The sequence below is a fragment of the Ambystoma mexicanum genome, chromosome 5q (assembly GCF_040938575.1).
Source record: "Ambystoma mexicanum isolate Mex_15411 chromosome 5q, UKY_AmexF1_1, whole genome shotgun sequence".
NCBI lineage: Eukaryota > Metazoa > Chordata > Amphibia > Caudata > Ambystomatidae > Ambystoma > Ambystoma mexicanum.
The window spans coordinates 1,127,177,654-1,127,201,166 of record NC_090933.1 but is presented as its reverse complement, the minus strand read 5'-3'; positions in this window follow the sequence as shown (position 1 = coordinate 1,127,201,166).

Sequence of the window (23,513 nt, the reverse complement as noted above, 5' to 3'; positions counted from 1 at the left end):
CGCAGCGGAGACTTGTGTGTTTGTGTTCGGATTGGAGAATTCACAAAAACACATTTTGATAGCATGGCCGCCGGAGGGACAAACATCAGACCCTGCCTTCCGAAGTCCGTGAAAGAGCATAGGCTCTCCTGACCTCAATATACAAAGCCCGTCGGAAGTGGGAATCCACCTGAAGTGGCCATGCTAACATTGGCCGAAGACGAGAGGTTGCTTTCAACAGTGAAACACGACCTTCATATTAGGTTTGACTCCTCTGTGACTGCGAGGGCAACGCTGATAACACAGCTTCCACCTGTGACAATGACACAGACATCTGTACAGACCAGGGCACAGATGCATGGTGTGCCATTCGAGGATCCAGCACACAATGGGGCCCTTTTTACAAACACTTTAGATTCAGAGCTCTCTGACCCGGCTTTTACCATCATCCCAGAAGAGAGAGAGGGGGAGGCGGTGCTCCTGATAAAGGACCCTGGCAAGGTTGCATCTAAACAAGGAAGGCAAACAATGTGCAAGCAACCTGGAGGGGAATCACCGGCCCATTCCAACAATTGTAGTATGTCCATAGCTCCGATTCCTGATCACACAATCCCAGCTTTGAAGCAGATAAAACGAATATCCAATCAAGTTCCCCTTTCACTTACAAATACTAGCACTGGGGATGCGATAAAAACAGTAAACCCTGCAAGGTCCTACTGCAGAACAACTTTCAGGGGGGATAGACTTAGCACTACATTGTCATCCTTTTTCTGGCCAAAAACTAATAATGACTACTAGTTATATACCTTTGGGAGATCCCTCAGATGCAGAATTGTTCAAAGGATTGAAAGAGCCTAAAAAACCGTCAAAGAAAATCTTTATAACCTGCCACACTTCAAAGAGGTATGAACACGACTGGATAAACCAGTGGATAAACATTCTACATCTAGCTCATCTCTTGGTTCCACTCACGAAATATTGTCAGAAGGAATTAATAAAAACAGGAGTACAAATAAAACCACTCAGAATACGTGCTCTATCGCTCATCCAGAGAGAAACCACATTATAGGTATCTCACATGAACAGCGAGACATTGATCGAGCCCACGATTGGAGGAATCAGCATCAAACCAGAAGAAGGAGCCCCGGGTCTACACCAGATAGCAATGCAAACCTGAAGGGGATTTGGGCAGGCACAGTCCCATCCCTGTGCCGGACAAAAGTTGTCAGGAACGCACTCTTTAGCCCAGAACAGGAACAAATAACCAGCAATAGATATCTTCCGCAGGTCTGTGAGAACAGGATTTCCCTGTCATCTTCTAGCATGGACCTCTTGAATGTAAACACAGGAGATCACAGGCCCCGTCAAAACAGACAGCGCACTTCATCTGATTCAAACTATTTCAACAAGTGCCTTTTTCCATGAGCTTTTCATAGGTTGGCAGGCTATGGGAGACCCACAAGGCACAAATTAGCCTCTAAAACTAGTTTTAATCAACCTATACTGGAATCCACAGGTGATTATAAATGAGACATTTATTGGCTGGACCTCTGATCTGATCGACAACGCATATATTAATCATCATTCCAGATAACTAGCAGATATTTAGAGTTCACATGCCCAATGCCAGAGGAGGCAGCCTTGCTATTAGAGCCAAAACCAAACTGGCATTAAGGCTAACCACACCCCCTGAAATTAAATCTTGTGAACTACTCTCAGCCAAACTACCTATCTCTAATAATAGCACATTAACCATCCTCTTAGTTTATAGACCATTGGGTCCAATAGGCACCTTTGAGGAAGACCTCTCTAGTCTCCTTACCAACAACACTAAGGACACTACACAGCTTCTACTGCTTGAAGACTTCAATCTGGGCTTCAATGATCCTGAGGACAAACAAGCCCAATCTATTGAAACCATTTTGACTGAACATAGCCTGACCCAAAAAGTCCTTGCTCCCACTCATAAAAGGACGAATATTAGATTGGGTAGCCAACCTGAACTGCACTTTCACTATCACTAAAATATCCACACAACCTTGGACCGACCACCACCTAATTGGTCTCTCGTCCACAACAGAGCCCCAAAAGGCGAAAAACATTGAAATAGTACCACTGCTCCCAACCAGAAGTAAAAAAGATATCACTGTTGAAAAGTTACTTCCTCTCCTCTTACCTATCCTCTCTTCAATCACCAATAATTATGACCCAAACGTGCTGGTAGGGACCCTTAACAACACTATGACTAAGGCCCTTGGCACTATCGCATCAGTCAAACTACGCAAAAGTAAACAAAAGTCCCACCTCAATACCTGGTTCACAACCCAGGTCAAAGAACTATGACTCCAAAAAAGGAAACTCCAAGCTATTTGGCGACACTCCCCTACGATTGAGAACAAAACCTGACTAGCCAACTTCGCCAATATGTAAATATGTAAGAAAGAAATAATCCTCACCAAAAGGAACACGTTCAACAACAGAATTATTCAGGCCAACTCTAATACCAAGGAGCTTTTCACCATCCTTCGTGAATTGGAAAATCCCATCCCACCCACAGATAATGTCCTGAAAGATAAACAATGTTGAACTAGCATCCAAAATGCTTTTTTTAATAAAATAGTTACTCTGCAGACTAAAATAGCCAATAAAAAAGCATCCCTGCATTCCACTGAGACACATCCTACCCTAACCAATGCAACACCTAGCATTGATATATCTTTCAGATTCACTAATATCTCCATACTGGAAACAGAAAAGTTATACTATCCCTGAAGCCCTCTAACTGCCAGGGCGATAGCTGCCCAGCATAAATAATTAGGAATGCAGCTAGAGATCTAGCACCCTTTATCTCCAAGCTAATTAATGCTTTCTTTAGGTCGAGCACTATCCCAATCAACCTCAAAGAATCTTGTGTACTATCACTCCTTAAGAAACAGACCCTAGATCCGGCCATCCCCACTAATTACAGACCCATTACAACGGTCCCATTCCTCCTCAAAATTATTGATAGAGTAGCCTATCTCCAAATCCAAAGCTATCTTGAGGCTAACCATCTACCTGGATTGCGCCAATCCGGATTCAGACCAAAACACGGCACTGAAACGGCCCTAATTGATTTAAAGACACAAATCGACGAGTTGAAGGACAAAGGTAAAATAGCTATGCTACTCCTCCTCGTTATATCGGCAGCCTTTGACCTGGTGGATCATGCAGTGTTATGCGAACACCTAGCGTCAGCCGCCCATTTCTCGAGTGACGCTATAGCCTGGGTACAATCCTTCCAAGCTAACCATACAATGAGAGTGTTCTCCCCCTCAGCTTCAGCAGACCCAATCCAAATTACCTGTGGTGTTCCACAAGGTTCATGCGTCTCACCGACAATGTATAACATCTTTATCAAGCCACTCTTCCACAAACTTGACAGGCTGGGTGTCACATACACTAACTATGCTGATGGAACCCAGATCCTCATACCTTTTTCAGGCAACTTTGTCGAAGTAAATAGGATATACCTCCTCATTCAGGCATGGATGGCCTCACATGGTCTTTGCCTGAATGATGACAAAACTGAGATCCTGATTCTGGGCTCTGACTATAACCTAAAAAAAACAGCCCCAGCTGCGCTGCATTCAACATTGATGGCACCGTAATCAAAGTAGTAACTGAGGTAAAAACATTAGGTTTTTACCTCGACTCTACCTTATTACTAAAAAAACAAGTTAGCTCCACGGCCTCATCAACAGCTTATAACTGTAAACTGATCAAGGCCTGCAGATCCTTTTTATCTAAAGCTAGCTGTATCACGCTTGTCAATGCACTAATAATGTCTAAGCTAGACTACTGTAATGCCCTATACGTAGGCGATAACACAAATATTCTAAATAAAATGCAAATATTACAAAATAATGCCCTGAGAGCAGCTCTGAATATACCCCGTAGAGAGCATATTTCCAACATCAGAAGAGACCAGCGCTGGCTAAAAATTAGTGACAGGATACTCCTTAAAACGGTATCCCTCACTTTCAAATGCCTTAATAATACCGCACCTTCCTATCTCTCGGCCAGGCTGACCACAGAAGAATCTCTACTCACCATGCTAGATCATCCAACCATCTCTGCTTAGAAATCCCTAAATTTAGACTCTTCAGACCTGGTGGAGCTAGCTTCCCAGTCAAAGCTGCACTCTCCGGGAATGCACTCCCCCCTGACTTTAGAGCGGAACAACCATACTCTAGATTCAGACGTAATCTACTGAACTAGCTTCAAACCAAGGACATCTAACAAGTCACCCTACTGTATTTGTCTTGTATATTGTACCCCTGTTCCCAAATTGTATGCATTGTAATGACCTTCATGTTGTAACTAAGTTTTAAATATTCTTGTAACTGCTGCACCCAGCTACCTGAGGGTTTGGTGCGCAAATAATAATAAATAAACAAAACAAACAAGCAATCAAACCCCCTACATAGCCATCTGTGGAGTCTTAAATACATCCTGCTTAAGAGAGAAGCAACAGTCAACAGGGTCAGCCCAAGGACATGCACGATTAACTAGCAGCAACATGTGGGCATCACTTATGGCAGCTAAGGATATGCACATATTAAATAGTGAAATGAAGGGGGGCATACCCCAACAGGCAACTTGGGAGAGTGAAGAGTGTTCTTCCACAATAGACTATATTTTTGTTTCACGAAATGTCCTCCCCAACATTCAAGGTTGTAACGACGCTAAACACTGACCATCATCTGCTACGCATAGAATGGGCTACTATCACATCAGGCGTCAGACAGATCATGCCAGTGGAAGCCCAGGTATGCAATGGAGGTAATAGACTAAAACTGCAAAGCACAGTATTGGGAAAGTTATATCTGACTTTGCACAGGAGGGATCCAAAGTGGAGTAGACCCCCCTTTTGGAGCAATATCATAACAAAACTCAAAAGAAGTTTAGACAGCCCTCCAACTGCCTATATGTATTTACCACAGAGGTTGTGGTAAGAAGAAAAGCCTTGTGGAAGATTATAGAAGCAGCAAATAAATCAAACGTTCTTATTGATGAGGCAACTGCATTGACGGAGAGAAGGCAGTACACACAATGGTTACTCTCTCATAGACTAATCATGTACCAGAAGGATGCCAAGGAAATGCTCAAAAGGATTTGTGGTCAGAAACCCAGAGATTTATGGGAGTTGGTAAAATCAACAGGTGGCACTGTCAGTAAATCACAGACGAACCTCATCAGTGAAGAGCGATGGAGCCAGCATTTTGAGAAATTATATACCCTGGAGAAGGGAACCCAGATCCACTACAAGAAAATACAAGTGGGAAGGGAAGTTAGACCTTGCCTTATGAAGTCCAAGACATTGTGCAGCGTATCCAAAAGCTAAACAGTTGACAAGCTCCAGGTCCGGACGATTAAACAAACACCATGTTAATAGAACATCCAGAGGAATGGGCCAAATTCATACATAAACTATTTGTCAAAATCATGGAAACTCAACAATTACAAGTTCCTGGAAGAAAGTGATTGTAGTCCCAGTTTTTAAAAAAGGGGACTCGAGAAACTCCTAAGAACTATCACTCAATTGCCCTCCTGTATGTGATTGGCAAGATATTTGGCTCACTAATTCTGGAATATTTTTAAAACTGGTGTCTATCAACAGGGCCTTACGACCCCTTTGAGACTGTTTTTTTAAGGGTTTGGGCACTGTGGTAAACCTACTCCTACTCAACATACTAAAGAGCCATGTACGGGAAGGGAACCCAAAGATATTCATGGCCTTCATGGAGCTGGTCCAGGCTTTTGACCAAGTAAACCGGCAGAAACTGGGGAAAGGTTAGTCGTACAGAAGTGCCCAAAACCGCTGATTTGTATTTATTTGTATTTATTTTGTTTATATAGCGCTTTACTCCAAAACGCTGAACATTTAAACAACTTGATACATAAAACATTATAACAGTAGAAGCAAATTACAATTATGAATCAGTCCAACAAAACAGTAAGAAGAGCAATTAAACTGGAGGGAAGAGGGAGAGCAGTGCAGTAGAACTGAGAGGGTTAGGGAGGGGTGAGGAGGAGAAGGGGGATGGAAATGGAAGGGGAAAAGGGGTGAGAGTGGGGTGGAGGGAGAAGGGAGGGAGATGATCAAGGGGAAAGATGAAGGAAGGAGGGGGAGCAAGAAGGGGGAGGGGTTTCATGGTGGGGAATGATGACACCAATAGTAGCACTACACTCCGCCACAACGATGAGAGTTAGCTTGTATCAAACCGGCCTCCTCTACGATGAAATCCCCATGGCAAACTGAGTCAAACAGGGCTGCCCAATGACTATTGCTTTGTTTACCTTCTTTTTGGCTGACTTGAAAAATCCAGAGCCCCTGGTAAGAGCATTTCCACTGATGGTGGGAGGGGGCGGGGCGCAGCTCCCGTGCCTACTTTGCGCAGACGATTTGGTCTTGATCGGTCAAACCCCTGTGGGCCTGCAACGCCAGCTCGACTCTCTTCAGTCTTACATTGAGAGTAATGGATTGGAAATAAACAAGGATAAAACTAAGATTGTTTTTTGCAGCAGCTATTTCAGTTTATATAATGTTGAATGGCGAATACTTGTACATCTATAATAATTACCAACAGCTCCATATTTACCAGTAAGTTTAGTCACACTGTCTACCATTGCATCAGGCATTATCGCAAGATCATGTCACAATTTATTGATAGCCGCATTATGGTTACACATTTTCAGAATATTTGTCTACTTTCAGCATATTCTATTGCTGACATGATTGATTTGCGTCACATCCATCTTTCTTTTTATCAGGTGTATAGGTTTTAAATTAAGTCTGAATGTTAAGATGCAAAGATAACTAAGAACTGATGATTTCTTGCACAATCTTTTGATCCTAGTGAAATTCTCCAATGTTACAAACAAATTGTTGATGTTTGCATATTTGATTCCTGTATTCCATGTATAATTACTAGGGATATCACTTTCTGTTCACCCATTGACCATTAACAAACCCCAATCTTGAGCAAATTCCATCCAAATAGTCCCTTGCTGATTTCCCTTGATCTGCTCTATTGCAACTGATGGTAAGTTGTCAGACGTTGCACGATTCCACATATCGGATTTGTCTATACAATGCACATTTGAATTACCACCCAGAATTACTAACTCATCTGTATATGTCTATTGTCTAGCAGTGTTTGCTTCATGTATATAATTAATAATTATATTTGTCATCGAACCGCCTGCAGGATGTTAAATATTAATTAATATTAACATAGTCTTTTTGTTATTCACAAACTCTATCCGTCTACGCCATAAGAAGCTAAGGTAAGTGCAAGCATCATTCACATCTATTATTTTCAGTGGAATATAATTCCTGGCTCCAATTTACAGACCACCTTTGGGTCTGCCACTCTTACATTTGATTTCCAAGTTTCCTATGGTTGTATATCCATCAATGCCTATTTTTAGCCAAATTTCCTGTCTCATAAAAATGTTATGTGCCATAATATATACAAGCATTTTCTTACCGTAAGTGTAATGGCTATTTCCCCATTATGTTCGATGACATCAATTTAATACATCATTTATCAGGCATTAATGCACTTGGAAGCCATAACCATTCATTTTCATTGACAGGTTCATCATTACTAGTCCTCTTTTTGTCATTAATCATTACTCTACTGCCCAGATTCGAACTAAAAATGTTCAACTCCTCACAATCCCATAATTCATTACTGGGAGGGTTTACATAGCTGCTGACCTCATTAACCATTTGGATGAAGTTGGCAACATGCTCAATCACGAGACGTGCTGCTGCTTCTGTAGACTTTAGTCGAGTGAAGAATAGGGTCCTCTCCAATTTCAATATACTCAATATCACCTGTATTAATTACTCTTAATGGCGGTATGAGTGATAAGAGGTACAAGATACAAGTGTGATTCAGTGGACCATCATTTTTAGCTGAAAACAAATGTACAATGTTAAGCATTTTAAAATGTGCCTTTACCTCCGTTGGATAGCAGATGTTCAGAGATTTTTCATTCCATTTCACTGATGCAACCACATTTCACCCCACCTATCCACATAACATTGTCTGCGTTATAGAATCCTCGTTAGAAATTGCACTGGAATCCAGAAAAAAAGACAAATGCAAGGGCGTATAACAATTAGAGACTCAACTGAATTGCTAGGGTTGCCAATTTCCCCCAAATTGGCACGGGTAGTATAGTTCAGTGGCAATGTGCTCGTCTTCAAAGCAAGATGACACAGAACAGCACAGGTTCGAATCCTGGGTCAACGCTTAATAAAGTCTTCGGTTTAAGCATGTTATAAAAAAACATCATATACCAAATTTAATAATACCTCTCCCTATGTCTGCTACAACATTCCCTCTGGTAACCCATCTATCAATAGCAGTTGTGTGCATCTTTTTCCTTCTTTCTCTTAACCAACGACATCAATACAAATTGTTCTTCAATATCATAGTAAGTCGCATTCGTCCCCCATCACTGTTTTAGTTCAGCTGTTCTTCGTGTTGTTCTAGACAACAGTTTAGTGCTCTTTTTCGTCTTTTTCTGGCTTCATCATTCACTAAAACAGATGGGGTCGCCACTTCCTGTACAGTAAGGTTTGGAGACCCTTCCAACATTAGCAGGGACGTGTCAAAGTTATCCTTATTAGTTCCAGATAATGTCTCTGCCAAAGCCTCAGATCTAATAGTGGCACTGATCATTTGTTCAGCAGGTTCCCTAAGAGATTGTGAAAGGTTGTCAGGCCTATGCATTTCAGTCAATATATTTCCTTGTCCGTGTATGTCCACCCTTATACCAGCACATAGCTTAAGTAATGCTTTCACCATTGTTGTCAGAGATTGTAATGAGCTAGCAGCAGTGTGAAGGCTAGAGAGCGTAATAAACACATTAAGGTTTGTGGGATGGCTACTAGCTTCGTCAACAGGCAAAATCGGAGATGTACTGGATTCCACTGTATGTTTATATCTATGCAAGACTGCAATGTTTTCCATAAAATCATTAGTATTTCCGTGAGGGTTGATCTCTGCAACCTACTCATTAATTGTGCAATTAATATCTCACTGCAGCCTATAACAAAGTTCAAACAAGGAATTGTCAACAATATCTTCTGATGGCATCCCGGGTACTACAGTTGACATGTTGTTGACTTCTGTGCAGGCTGTTTAAGTGTATAAAACGCTGTGATTCTATATTTTAATGACCTGATGAGCATTTTATGTTTAGAGCTTTTGTCAGTCATCTTTGGTTTTGTGGCAGCAGAATTCATCACTTTTGTGCTATGGAAAATATACACTGAGATGTCAGTAGTCAGGGTGGAGTACGAGGTAGTAAACCATCACACTGCCTTACCAGCTGCCATATGCCACCAAGGACCAGACACTTTTCGCCGAGCGTCAGCCTCAAAACTGCCTGACCGCCATACTGCCAGAGGGCACTTCCGCTTGCAAATAACGCGCATGTGCAAACATGTAGCGCCAAGGTTTAAATACATTGGCCCTCATTACGACCCTGGCGGAGAGGGGTTTACGCCAGCGTAATGCATGGCGTACCTCTCCGCCAGATTAGGACTTTCCTTAGCGCCATGGTGATTTTTACGCCCGGATTTTCCGGGAGGAAAAATCCATGGCGCTACGGGTCCTCTGGTTAATTACGCCACCGTAATCTACGGTGGCGTAATTAACGCCTTCCCCACTCCCATTATACCCTATGGGGCAAAAATGGGAATGGGGAAGGGTAAATGGGGATTGGGGACTTCCTGCCCCGCCAAGGTCGGAATGGGGCGGTAAGTCCGCCAACCCCCATGGCGGAGTTGGCAGCTCTGCGCCATGGTCCATGGTGCATCTCCGCCAGGGTCGTAATGAGGGCCATTGTCAGCTGGTCTTGAAGGCGGATTCCAAAGGCCAATCAGATAACTGCAATGTAGCGTTCAGCATGGAGCTCACATCAACACGCCCTGCCAGACTGCACTTCTGCTCACACTTCACGCGCGCTCATATGGTGACTGAATCAATCAATCAATGTCACAGAAAATGTTCCCCTTGTGATTCGTGCAATTGATGCTGAAAAAGCATTTGACTGACTATCTTGGGACTTCCTATAGCATACTATGGGTGACCCGAGGATATTCTTGAGGGGTTAAGGCACCTTGGGAAAATAGTAGGACGTGTCCTGTCAATACCTGGCTAATCGAGTTCTTTAAAATAACCAGCTGCATCCAGATTAATGGAGAGGCCCTGGTGCCAAACTATTTTGCCTTCATTCCATATTCGAGACTGAAAAGGTTAGATTGGAGCTGTTTGCCATTGATTTGATGGTGTGTACACCCAATCTGATTTGATATTCACTGCAAAGTGAATTGTGTTTCAGAAATTGCCTGCTTTGCATTGGTCATGTCATGTTAATTTGCTTTAATACTGTGCCAAGCCCCCCTCCTAGTAGTGTCAGAGAGACCAGGCTTGTCTGTGGACTGGCATTCTAAGCCCCCTCGAGGGGTATGTAGAAGTTGGTGTGCTGGAAGAACGAAAATGAGTAAGGGGGGGATTAGAGCAGTCCAAAAGCTGGAAAAATATCCAACAAAAAACGAGCAGGGGTAGGCTTGCAGCGGCAGAATTTCTTTTTTGAAACAGCAGTCCTTTTAGGTTGACCATAGTTATACAAAAGAGAAGAATAGGATATGCCCTACATTGTTGTGAACATTAACTTTTGTTATTAAGGCAGATTTTGAGAATTGTAAATTAGTTCATGTTACCATCAATGGCCGAATAAAAATGCCAGTCCTAATTAAGAATGTATAAACACTGTTAGGTTAAATAATTTGTCAGTGTAATCAAATGGCACATTTCTTTTCAGGAAATTAATTTGAAAATATGAAATTGTGTTATTATTGTGAGGCAGAATATTGCACAATATCTGGGGAAACACATTCGGTGCACTGTTCAGGCTGCGATGAGCGACCAGTTGACACAATTGGCAATTGTATTTGGTTGTGCTCATTATGGGGCAGACTCTTTGTCATTACTGACTGACAGTTCAGACTGCATGTGGGGACTTATTGGAAGACTATGGTATAGTTCCAGAGGACAGGAGTGAACATTGAATAGTGTTAGCTGACAGTGACTATTGTATAGTGCTGGATGATAGGTTTGATGAGTGCAAATGGTGGCCATTTTCAGTCTCTGGTCCTTGGTGAACGTCCCAAAACCTCTATACAATAATGTTGTAGTGCAAGTTTGGTCCATTCAAGGCAGGAATCCAGAGACAAGGCGTGTTGAAATGAACTTTTGCATTTGTGGGACCATCACTTTGCTGGATGTGCTAGAGCATGCAAAATAGCATGCAAACATCCCCAGCCCTCCCCCTCAACCAAAATCTTGTCATACATGCTGATGCGACTTGGTACGGGGAGTGACGGGGAGCCTCGGCAGACTCGAACAGGAATCCTCACATTTATCATCTTTCCCTTCAGCCTGTTGAGTTCCTGCTCTTGGCTCGTAACACTGTAGAGGGTACTGGAAACATCTAAAGGGGGATCTGCCACGACCCCCCTTGGACTTTTAATTGCTTGTAGGTTTGGAATCTCAACCCGTACAGGCCTGTGCACCGATGGGTGCACTGCATTAGCAAGGAGGTGTGAATGGGATCTTCGTTGACAATGCATTGGAGTTTATAGATTCTCCTGTTCAATTCCGCACTGGAGTTCCATAGATTCTGATCCTTCCTTGATTTGATAAAAAAAAAAACTGTGTGCAGAGGCACCTATCGCCTTCACCTCTGTGACCAGCTGGGCACAGTTAATCCCTTCACACCCACTGTGCATCTGAGACACCATGTTTGGCCATGTGCTGGGACAATGAGGCCCTCCCCTTTCACCATCTACAAGAGTCACGTCTGTGTGAGTGGAAACCATGTCCCTCTCACTTCTACGCCTGTGGGGCACCTTGCATATCTGTGTGCAGAGACACAGGGACTCCCTGTGAGTCATGTTGCTGGTTCATATGCAGGGATATTGAGGCCTCCAAAAGCCCTGCCCTTCAGAGGCATCTTATACATAAAGGACAAAGATGCCTTTGAGGAAAAACATCTTCGGTTCCGGACACTTCTCAAGACCTTCCTCTTTGCCTCTTTGCCTCTGCCTTTGCCCCCGTTCTCCCCTGTTGATCTGTTTCTTCTCATGGCAATGTGCACCTGGCCACCCTCTGTTTCTTTCGGGCCCAGGTATCTGCTCACCCTGCCAGCCTCCTGCACTGCCTCCAGGCCACCATCTGCACTAGGGTTCTGTATCTGTACCCATACAGTTCCCCTCCCATGTTTCTTCTGCACTTATCAGATATACGTTTCTGACTAACTTTCACCTGCCACTTGCTGGCTGCACTACCATGGTTTAAAGCCCTTATTATTTATTCTATTTTAATATTTATTTATGTTTTTTCTCCTCTGTTTTGCACTTTCCACTCCCCCCTTCCTTGCACTTTCCCCCCATTTTCCTTTCCCATGCACTTGCGCTTAAATGTCACTCGGCCTAGTAAGATCGCTGTTTGTTTCTGTTTTTTTTTCTCTCCCTTGTTCCCCTCCCTTTTTGCCTGGTCGCGCTCTGAAACACTTATGTATGAGCGCGATATAAATAAAATATCATTTAATTTCATTTAATTTTATTACATTTCATTTCATTTACCTCCTGCGCCTGTCAGTTACGGTGCACATCTGTGTTTGGGACACAGATGCTTCCTCACCTCCTTTAGATGTGAGGCACCCAGACGAGCAGTGCACAGGACACAAGTGTCCTTGATCCTGAGTTCTTGTGATGCAAGATTTCCGCCAGCGTTAAGAGAGATTGATTCCCCCATCAAGGTCCACTCATCTTCTGTGAGAATCCTTGCATAACTGAGTGTAGGGATACAAAGCATCCCTTCAACAACAGTCCATGTGCAGCACCCTTTGAACTGTGATTGGGAACATGAAGGCCCTATTATACTGGTTTTGGTTCCCTGTTCCTAGACACATACGCAATAGCTGTGTGAGGCACATATTCATCTACCTACTGCACCCTACTTGTGTATAAAGTGCATGCCAACTCGTTTCTCAAAATAATCTTTCTAGCCAAGCAAAATATACCAAAGTTTCTCAAAACACTGCAGTTAATCACTGTGAAGGATTAGGTGCTAATAACCCACTCAGTGTCTGAGTTCACTTCTTCCTTGATCGTGAGGTTACAGGATTCGTACAACAAGAGCACAGAGAGCTTGGACTCTTAGGTTCCATATTAGAGATATGCAGAGTCATTCCAAAAAACCACACTGCAGAACAAGTAGTCACTTTTGGAAAACAATGCAAACAAGGCCAGTAGGACTGTGAAGTGGGAAAGTTAGGCATTTGTTTGCAAAGTAGTTACTTTTAATCTAAGACAATGAAGTGTGTTAAAATACTGAGTAAGGCATCTACGCAAAGCAACATACCCCAACATTGCAGAAGATGTAAAGGCTGCTCTGCAATGCAGTGCTGATTGGTTTCCTCCCCTCTGGCTACGAGCCTCATTGCTTCATAGGCTTATTGAGTGGGGCTCAGCATTGCAACAAAAAGGGAACCCGAAATTAGCAGTATCTAGGTGCTTTTAAAAACACACTCTACCCATATTAACTCAAGAGAAGATAGAAGCATTGTTCACCATTGGAACATATTGGCGATGCACTTGTCAAAGTCATCTTCCATAACCTGGCAGAGCTGGACTCACCTTTATCAGTCTGAGTAAATAGCCAGAATTATTTACAAACATACAAGCGCTCAAAGGTGTTAAGGCTCTGGAGACATTGTACATTTTAAAGTAAATTACATAGTGATTTCACTGCCACTCCAACTTGGTTAAAGGCAGTTGTGGTCCAGCAAGACAGACCTTAATTACTAGTGGGGAATGGGTTCAATAAAAACAGGGGCCTATTAAATGTAGACCCAATGCACTTGGTGTTAATGAACAGTAACATCAGACCAATAGATAACTGCAAGTGTGCACTCATTGCTCTGTAATGGTTTATTGAGAGGCCAACCTCAACATGGAGATTTCCTTCCCTCCCCAATCAAGTTGTCAAACACCAAACTGTTTAATTGATTCTTTGATCAGCCCTATTTCAGACTCACATCATGCCCCTTGGATTCATCCCGCTTTGCCACCAATGAGCCAAGAACCAGGACGTTATAGAGAAAATATATTTATATTTATTTGATTTATAGGTAATGGAGATCACACTAAAACTATACACATCACCGTCTCTGTGGCTCACAAATAAACTTCTTTTTACATAAATTCACCTCACAAGTTGGTTTGGAAAACACAAATCATAATACTTTACACAGATTTCAATTCAAGGAATGATCAACACAGGTCAATGAACAAAATCAATTTACATTTGCAGTGCTGTGCAATTGCGATTTTCCAGCATGCTTAAAAAGGCTAGCTTTTGGCTTACAGTTTTGAATACATGAGGTCTCACCTTTGCAAGCATTTATCTGTGGGGACAGTTTAGATGTTTGCTTTTCAGACCTCCTTCACTTAAAGGCATGTGTTGGAGAATTTGTACAGAAAAAATGGGGATGATTAGGAATTTTGGTTTCTCAGACCCCCCTTCACTAAAGGCCTGTGTTGGGGACGTTGGACAGAAAAATGGGGATGTAGGAATATTGGATTTTCAAACCCCCTTTGCTTAAAAGCCTGTGCTGGGGAGGTTGGCCAGGCAAATGGGGATGATTAGGAATATTGGATTTTTAGATCCCCCCCCTGTTCACTTAAAGGCCTGTATTGGGGAAGTTGGACAAAAAAATGGGGATGATTAGGAATTTGGGATTTTCAGACCCCTTTCACTTAAAAGCCCATGTTGGGGGAGTTGACATTTTATGGATTTTAGTTTAGAGACAAGGACACCTAAATCCCTAAATCAGTACAAATCTCTATGGGAGCAACATTGGAAAGATACTAACAATCATGAGCTATAGTTTGAGCAAAAGTAAAAACTTTAAATCTGAATTGAAGGTTGAAAATAATTTAGAATAAAAAATACACATGTAAACTCTGCAAAAACGCAGATTCCCATCTAAAATTAACCAAACAATTTTTAAGAAAAACTGGTGAAATTCACTGATTTCTGGGTTGTGATGTAGCTATAGGTCTTAGGTATAATGCAGAGTTGAAATTAAGTCTCTAGCTATCAAATCGAGGAAGATATGCAAGGTTGAATTAGAGGCGTTTTTAGAAAAATCGGGTAGTGGAAACAGAAAGGAAACTCAGTTTGGACAAGAAAATATTACTATAGTTTTACTCTATGCTAGAGCATTCCGGCCAGAATACCAAGGAGGGACACAGTAAGCTGTAGAGTTGATTTATGACTTCAACACCAGATCCCCAGTGCTCGCTCCGGCGGAACCAGTCGGATCACTCGAAGTAGGATTGACAGTTTAAGATTTACACAAGATAAAAATGACTAAAGAAATGGCGCTTAGCAAGATAAATCAAAGACAGGATTGCAATAAGGATTCTGACAATGTTACAAGTTATTAAGGTAAGGATAGGATGGTTTAGAGATTGGGATGAGAAAAAAGGCAAGGCAAGTTCTGCTATGGTTTTCTATGATTCCTATGAATACTTACAGTTCACTTTAATTTAGGATTTTGGACCGCCAAAGGTTCGGGCAATCACACAGATTGGGTCTAACCAAGGGGAGCTGGGCAACTCTGGCAGGACAGGATCATCTTGGCCGTTCTGGTCACCGGACATCACTGGACTGGACCTTCTGGTTACTGGAGACTGGAGATTAGTGGGATGGCGATTTTGCAGGCATGCATCTATTAGTAGCAAGCCAGGTTGGATCAGGATGCTTCCCTTGGGTTTTTGGGATTTTTAGAATTTGAGGCCTAGCTGAAAAGGGGTTCAGCAATGCATAGGCCTTGGCTTTGCAATAAAATCTGGAATCAGGATCAAGCAGGATGAAGAAATCAGGAACAGGATCCCACGCAGGAAATCAGGAAGAAAGTCAGGAATCAGTGTGTGTCTGTGTGCTGTCAGGTTCCCTTATTTATCAGGCCAAATGACATCACTACATTATATGGCAGGGGCAGGCTTACTACCCACACCCATAATGCTAGGATTGGGCACAAGCATAGGTTCCGCCTTGCTCTTCGCTGATTGGATCACAGAAAAGGATGTCATGTTTATGGGATGATTTTTACAATGACTAGAAACCTCCCCTAGCCACTGGAACCAAAATCTAACTTTCCCACAAATACATATTTAGACAGTATAACCTCTGAGAAAATCAGATACAGAGGTTACATATTTTGTGGGTCATATTTCTTTCCAAACCCCCAGTCTGTGGGACCTGGTTTTGCCTTACTGCTACATTTTGGCAATTTTAACCATGAAAGATTTGGCCTAAAATGTCCCAACTTTGTACACAGATGCGCATTTACGCCTGAAATGTGTGTACAAAATGTTATGTGTGCAATATCAATACTATCCCCACAATCTGTCATTCTTTAAAACTTCTGTTACTTATGCAGTAATTAGTTCTACCAAGTTTTCAAAGGAAGAGCCTAAAATTAGATTAAAAACTGCAAACATTTCATATTTTTCCTCATTCTTGCTGCAAAGCTAAACATCTTGAATGTTCAGTTACAAAATGGGCTTTTTAAAACCAACCTGAAGTCTTTTGTCACATAGTCTATTGTCACTTGATTAGTTTTTTTTCTTTTCCCCAACTGCAAGCAAGTGTCAATTCCTTTGAAGCAGGATGAGGGGCCTCTCTTTTGATTGAAGTTTACTGCCCCTCACACTTGACAGGTGAGAGTCTCAGCCTGCTTTTGTCCCAGCCTGGAGCAAAGACTTATACCTGATGCGAATGGGGAAGTCCCTTTGACCTGGCTCATTCAAAGCCTCCAAGCTAGCAACTAACCTTTCCTGTTCCAGAAGTTGATGAGGTGTCACCCTTTCTCAGGGCTAGCAACTGGCAGAGCAAGTTTTTTTTAATATAGTTTGCCAACTCAGCCTGGGTTTTGGCTTTGATTTTCTCCTATTTAATCTTAACTTTAAACCTATAGAATTAAAACAGTTTATAATTGTATTTTTAACAGTTACAAATCCTTTTACATTTCTAAGTAATCAGGCCTTTACACAACAAAGTACTTTTAAATAGGCAATTTTCCCCCTTCAGTCAGGAAAAAGCACATTTTACTATTTCTTTAAATTCAGTTTTGATCTCCAGCAAATATACACTTTGTGCAGATATAGTTCTGGAGTTGTTTTGCAGCATGGATACAGTTACAGGCATCTATTTAGAGTCTTTCTCTGGACAGCTGATTCTTGATACTGTTGCAAAGAAAACAGACGCGTTTCCCATGTAAAATGAAACGAAGCCCCTGGTTGATTTTTCAAGGATACATTTGACAGGAGCTGTCATTCAAATGAGGCCGGTTCCTCTGAAAAACAATGAATGATCCTGGGCATTGCAGGGCCTTTTTAATCACAGTGGTTCATGAGAAATTGATGAATTTAGCGCCAAGCAGCACTTTTAAGGTTGAAGAAGTGTCATTTTAAAGAGGCATTTTGGGTTTTCAGCACAATGATGCTGCCTCTTTCACCTCACTCCATGTAAAATGTTACAGAGCACACTGGCACATTCTTGCAGTGAGTACTCTGTTACACCCCACCTGAAATGTGTATGTGGCCGGGTGGTGCAGCCATTTTCTGGTGGTTACAAAATGCAGTTTAAAGATCTTGGCACGCACAGGAGTCAACGCTGCCATTTTGTGCTGTTTCTTGCACCATTGCAGTAAAGTGATGTAGCATAGAACAGCTGAGTGGGTCAAAATATCCCACAGAATGAGCTTTGTTAATTTCAAATGTTAACAAAAATCACCGTGCAGTGTTTCACTAAAGGGGAATTAATTACATTAATATTCAATCAAATAAGCTAAGGATCTACACAGTTTTCCCCCACCAATGAAAGGGAATGGGTTCATTAAATAGATCCCCTGTTGACCTTTTGTTTGAGAATCTACTTAATTGTGGACATTTCTGGGCTAAGCACTCAGGGACTCAGCAGCTTTGCTTGTAGGAAAAAAACAGGATTCTAGCCAGTACTTCAGTCAATTGGATCCCACAGCACTTCTCTCTCTCAGGCTCCAATGAAGAATTACACCCTCTGCTTTTCCAGTCTCCCCAGCAATATTTCCACGGTGCAACCCCTTTTACCCTCTAAGCTCATCCCAACATCAGGAGGTACTAACTTATGTTCTCACAACCTGGATTGGACATTTACATCTCACTCAAACCCCCAGGTCCAGCCCATGTCTAACGATTGGTTCAATAGTCTAGAATAGTAATATTGTAACACCCATTTGAAATGCCCCTTTTTGTCTTATGTCAACATTAGCCAGAAAGTAGCTACATTGCAAAACGTTGTAATTCACTAGATACTGCCATAATATATGTGTATTTTGCTTCTGCTAATCATGGGAGATTCAATAAAACCAACAGCGGGTTCGCACACTAAGGCATGGGCGTGTGGCAATTTTTCAACGTTTATACAAAAAGCATAATAGTTGTGAACATGCAATTTACTCTCCAAATTCCTAATTTTACACTCCACTAGCTTGCCAATTCTTAAATTTGGGAAACACATTTTAGCTTGCCATTACAATTCCATAAATCACATGCAGATACATTTTATTTCATCAAAACCACTATAAATGTTCTTAACAATGACACATAAATGGATGACATGTGACTTGTGGTTGCTGACAAAATGCATCAGTTATGATAATCTGTTTAATCTAATGGGAAATCTTCATATGTATGCAAATCTTAGCTCTCCTTTCTTCAGGCCAGTTTCCATTCTTGGCCAGCATGTGACCAGAGCCAACTGGTGGGCTGCAGGTTGTAAATAGTTGAGATGCATCGGCTACACAGAGATCTCTCACTGCGATAATAAGCCAGGCTTGCCCTGTGATGTCATTAGGCCATGCTGACATATGGCTTGCTGTCCTGTTATCCGAAGTTCAGCACCATTTTGATCTTAAGACCGTCAATTTTCTTCTGTTTCTCAGAGATCAGCTTCCCTTTATTGCAGCCCCTGTTAAGTCACGCACTGGCTAGGCCATTTGCCCTGAAAAACAATGAGCCTTCATTGACAACAGGTCTGACAATGGGTGAAGTTTGTTTTGAACACCCACCGAGAGCTGCTAGATCTTTATTGCAGTTGTAAATAGCTGGTATCCAAGTGCCTCAAAGAAATACCCTTTCCAGATTCAGAGGCCACCAGGCTTGAAGTGGGGGAAGCCATTTGCAAATTCTGCCCAGATAACCACTGTTTCGCATTGGCTGAACTGAACTCACCTATTGCATTTTCTGACATCAGCCTTTATTCTTTGAAATACTGTGTATTTTACTGATCATGGTTCCCTTTGCCTTTGCATCCGTGGATTTATTTATTTTTTCACGCAGAATTGTTTTTTTAAATGTGATAGCTGGAAGAACAGGGCTATTTATTTCAGTCATTAATAAAAATATTTTTTTAATTATCTGCTGTTAGTTTATATGTTGAAAAGTGGGTCTGAGTTGTCATAATGCACCGCCTTTTGATAGATGACAGTTTCAGTAAAAACGCTACGTTTATCTCTCAGCCAGCAATGTGATGTGCCTTTCCAATCTGCACACTAATTATATTTTTATCAGCTTTCTCTGGATTTCAGTTGCAGAAAGACACCAACATAGTCTGCCTTAAAAGACCCATTTTCAGTATCAAGGTTTTTGAAGGCTGGCAGGTCATTTTTCCAGTGGGCCTTTCCGTTCTGTTTGTGTGGGACTTTGTTTAAATCCCACAGCTCACAGGCTATCAATCTGGCTTTCACACTTAGTGTTGCACAAAAACAGCTACCCTTCAAGTGGTGAATGGCACCATGACCATGCTGAATGTGGGGTGGACCTCCCTACATATGCTGCTTGAGTTTTCAGATGGTGGGGTCATGGAAGATCATGGAATATTGATTATCAGCTTATCTGCTTGCAGGGAATTGTCTGGTTCTGTTTGTCCTGGCTTAGTTCAGCTCTTTTCTCACAGACAGCACACATAGGATCTGATTCATGGAAGTGTTTTATAATGGCACAATCCCATAGGAAAACGTTTTGTGAATCAGGCCCATTATGTGCAGGTTGTCACCTTTAGGAAAGACCTCCTACCCATGTTGGAAGGCATACCTCATGTTTCGATCCAGTCTCTCATGCTATATACAATCTACATGCAGGGACGTCATTTCACCAAAATGCCAGGGTAAGCGTAAGTGATATCACATGACCCTTGTCCTCTAATGACATCAAAGGAAGTGATGTCATTTGACACCACCCCAAAGTGGCATCACGGGAAGTGATGGAACATTACCTTTCACCCCTTGACAAAACAAGAAGTGGCATCACATATCATTGTACCTAAGTACACTATGGAAAATATGGTTACGATATTACTGTAATGTGATATACATTTTATACAAAAATGGATCACCATATGAGATGATATGATATGATATGGCATTTATAGCGTGCCTATAAACAAGTGTTTCAAGGTGCGACGAGGCAAGGGGGAACAGAGGGAAGACAGAGACAACGATACTAGGCCAGGGGACAGTGAGATCGCGCATGTGCAGGGGAGGGGGAATAGGAAAAGTGCAGGGGGGAAAGTGGAGGGGGCAATGCAGTACATAGCATAACAGTAAGTAAATAGATCAATAATAAAGACAATAAATAGAAGTGTGGCCAGCTGGTGGTCAGTGCAAGGGTAAGTGCAGACATCTGGTGTCAAGTGCTAGTAGGGGCTGTAGGGATTCAGAAACAGTCCCTGAGTGCAGGGGAAGCCAGGGGGGCAGTGAAGGTGTGCAACTGGCAGGGAGGGGACCTGGGCCAGAGATTAGAGGGTAGCCAGGTAACCAGTGCAGTTCAGATTCATCCAGGAGATCAGCAGGGGAGAGGAGGGGAAAAAGCAGAAGCAAAGAGGAATGTCTTGAGGTGCTTTCGGAACTGGAGATGGATCGCCTAAATTTTCAGGGAGGCAGGGAAGCTGTTCCAGAGGGAGGCCCCGGCAGAAGAAAGAGATCTCCCACCAGCTCGCTGCTTGGAGAAGCGACTAACCCTGATGGAGTTGGAGGCGGATGAGTGAAGAGCTCGAGAATGAAGATATTTAGGAAGAGGGAGTTGAAGGTATTGAGGTCCCAGGCCCCAGAAGGCCTTGTGGACAATGCAGAGGGTTTTGAACTTAATCCTCGCTGCCACTTGGAGCCAGTGCAGAGATTTTGTCCTGGAGAGATATGACCCCTCACCTTGAGGCCAAGGACAAGTCTTGCAATCTTGTTTGTATAAGCTGCAGAGAGTAGAGGCAGGCAGATTCAGAAAGAGGCTGTTGCAGTAGTCCAGCCTAGAAAGAACCAGATCTCTGGAGACAGTGAGCTTCTGGGGGAAGGAGAGGAAAGGAAGAATACCTCTGAGGAGGTGCAGCTGGTAGTGTGACTTCTCAAAGATGTCAGAGATGTGACGAGAGAAGGAACATGTGGGGTCGAAGATGACCCCAAAGTTTTTAGACTTACAGGTGGTAGCAGGAAGAGGGCCATGAGAGGCCGGCCAGAGAGTGACAGGAAAGGAGGGAGCAGGTGTGCCGATGAGGAGAATCTCGGTCTTACTGGCATTAAGGCAGAGATTATTAGTGGCACACCACTCCTAGATAGCAGACAAACAGTCAGAGATGAGAGAAGGAGAAGAGGTGGCAGAAGGGAGCCCGACAATGAGCTGAGTGTCATCTGCAAAGCACTGCACATAGATATGAATCCTTAATATCAGTGTGTATAGGCCTATATTACCAAATTACTTTGAATGCAAGGAGACATCCAAGGCCAAATGATAATGATCTGTTATAATATAGCACTTACCCTTAAGCGCTTTATATAGAACAAATTACATACAATATCACCTAACCTGTGTTGATACTGATTAATCAACCTCGGAAGGATTACAAGCTGAATTGGCCTTGCCGGGTTCGATCCTGAAAACTGCAGATCACACACACATTGCAGCAGTGAGTGTTCAACCCACTGAGCTATCTTCCCCGTCTATAGCTATATTACTGGCTATAGTAAAATGAGCAATTACATGTCTGAATGTTTTCAAAGTCAGAAAGCAAATTACACTCTGTCGTTTATACCATTAAACAGGCAACTGAGATTTAACAGTAGGCCAGTTCATCTTTAGGTCTGGCGCAAAGTTGGCCATATGTCAAGCCTTCGTGGATCTACTTTTCAGGCTTCAGAGTATGGCAAAATACATACCATTGGGAGGGTTCATAACAGTGTATTAAAGAAATATGGATAGCATAGGGACGGTACCGCACTCACACTGTATCCTGCACTATGGGCACTCGTTACCTCATACATGCAAACAAACATCCTGAACAGCATGCCATGGAGATAGCATTAATTGTTGAACAATTAAATCGAGTGTCACTTTACGTGCTATGGTTAAACATTTCTACACTGTACATAAGCTTTTAGGCACAAGGATTTTGTCAAGTGACCAAAGACACCGAGATGGAATGTCTTGTGATGATTGTAACAGAAATATCTGCAGAAAAAAACATGCTATAACTGCAACTTGCGAAAAACAAAATACATAGGGCCTCATTACGAGTTCGGTGGTAGCCATGCCGCTATTGTCGGCATGGCTGCTGCAGAAATTGCGTCCGGGTCCTCGGAATGAGGACTTACCGGGCCATTCCGAGGTCGGAAGGCCAGGTAATTCCTCCCTCCGAGGACCCGGACACGGTCCTTCCCCATTCCCATTTCAGCCCTTATAGGGCTGAATGGGAATGGGAGAGGGAGCAAACAACGGGCCATTATGAGATGGCCCGTTGTTTGCTCCTCTTCCCCTCGCGGGTCCCGCGAGGAGAACACGGAATCGAGCGGTACGGGGTTGACAGCACCGGCACCTTTACCGGTGCCGTTAACCCTGTACCGCCCGACTCGTAATGAGGCCCATAGTCCGAAATGGATGCTTATTCTACTCTAAATGCTTTTTGGAAGTTTTTGTCTGCATTCTGAATTTGAGGTGTTTACGAACAGACTAAATCAGTGACTCACCCCCTGAAGTGTGCCTGAAATAATGAGTCTAGTAATAATAGTATAGAATTCCAGAAAGACAAATGATATGCTATTCCTATTCTTTCCTATTTAGGGTCACTGCTCAAAGTGTTACACCTGTGGAAACCCCTATTTTTAAAGAGGCCTGAACAAGAAAGTCAGCCACTTCAGAAACCAAGAGCCACATGGTGCTGGCCAGGAACTTCCATTTCTTTTCTTTTATTTAGGGGTAGCAAGGCAGACTGCGGGGGAAGTCAGGGAGGTGCAACCCTTGGTGACCCCCAAATTACGCCCTTGTCTACACCGAACATCTGGGAGATCTGATTGCTAGGTCAGGCAAC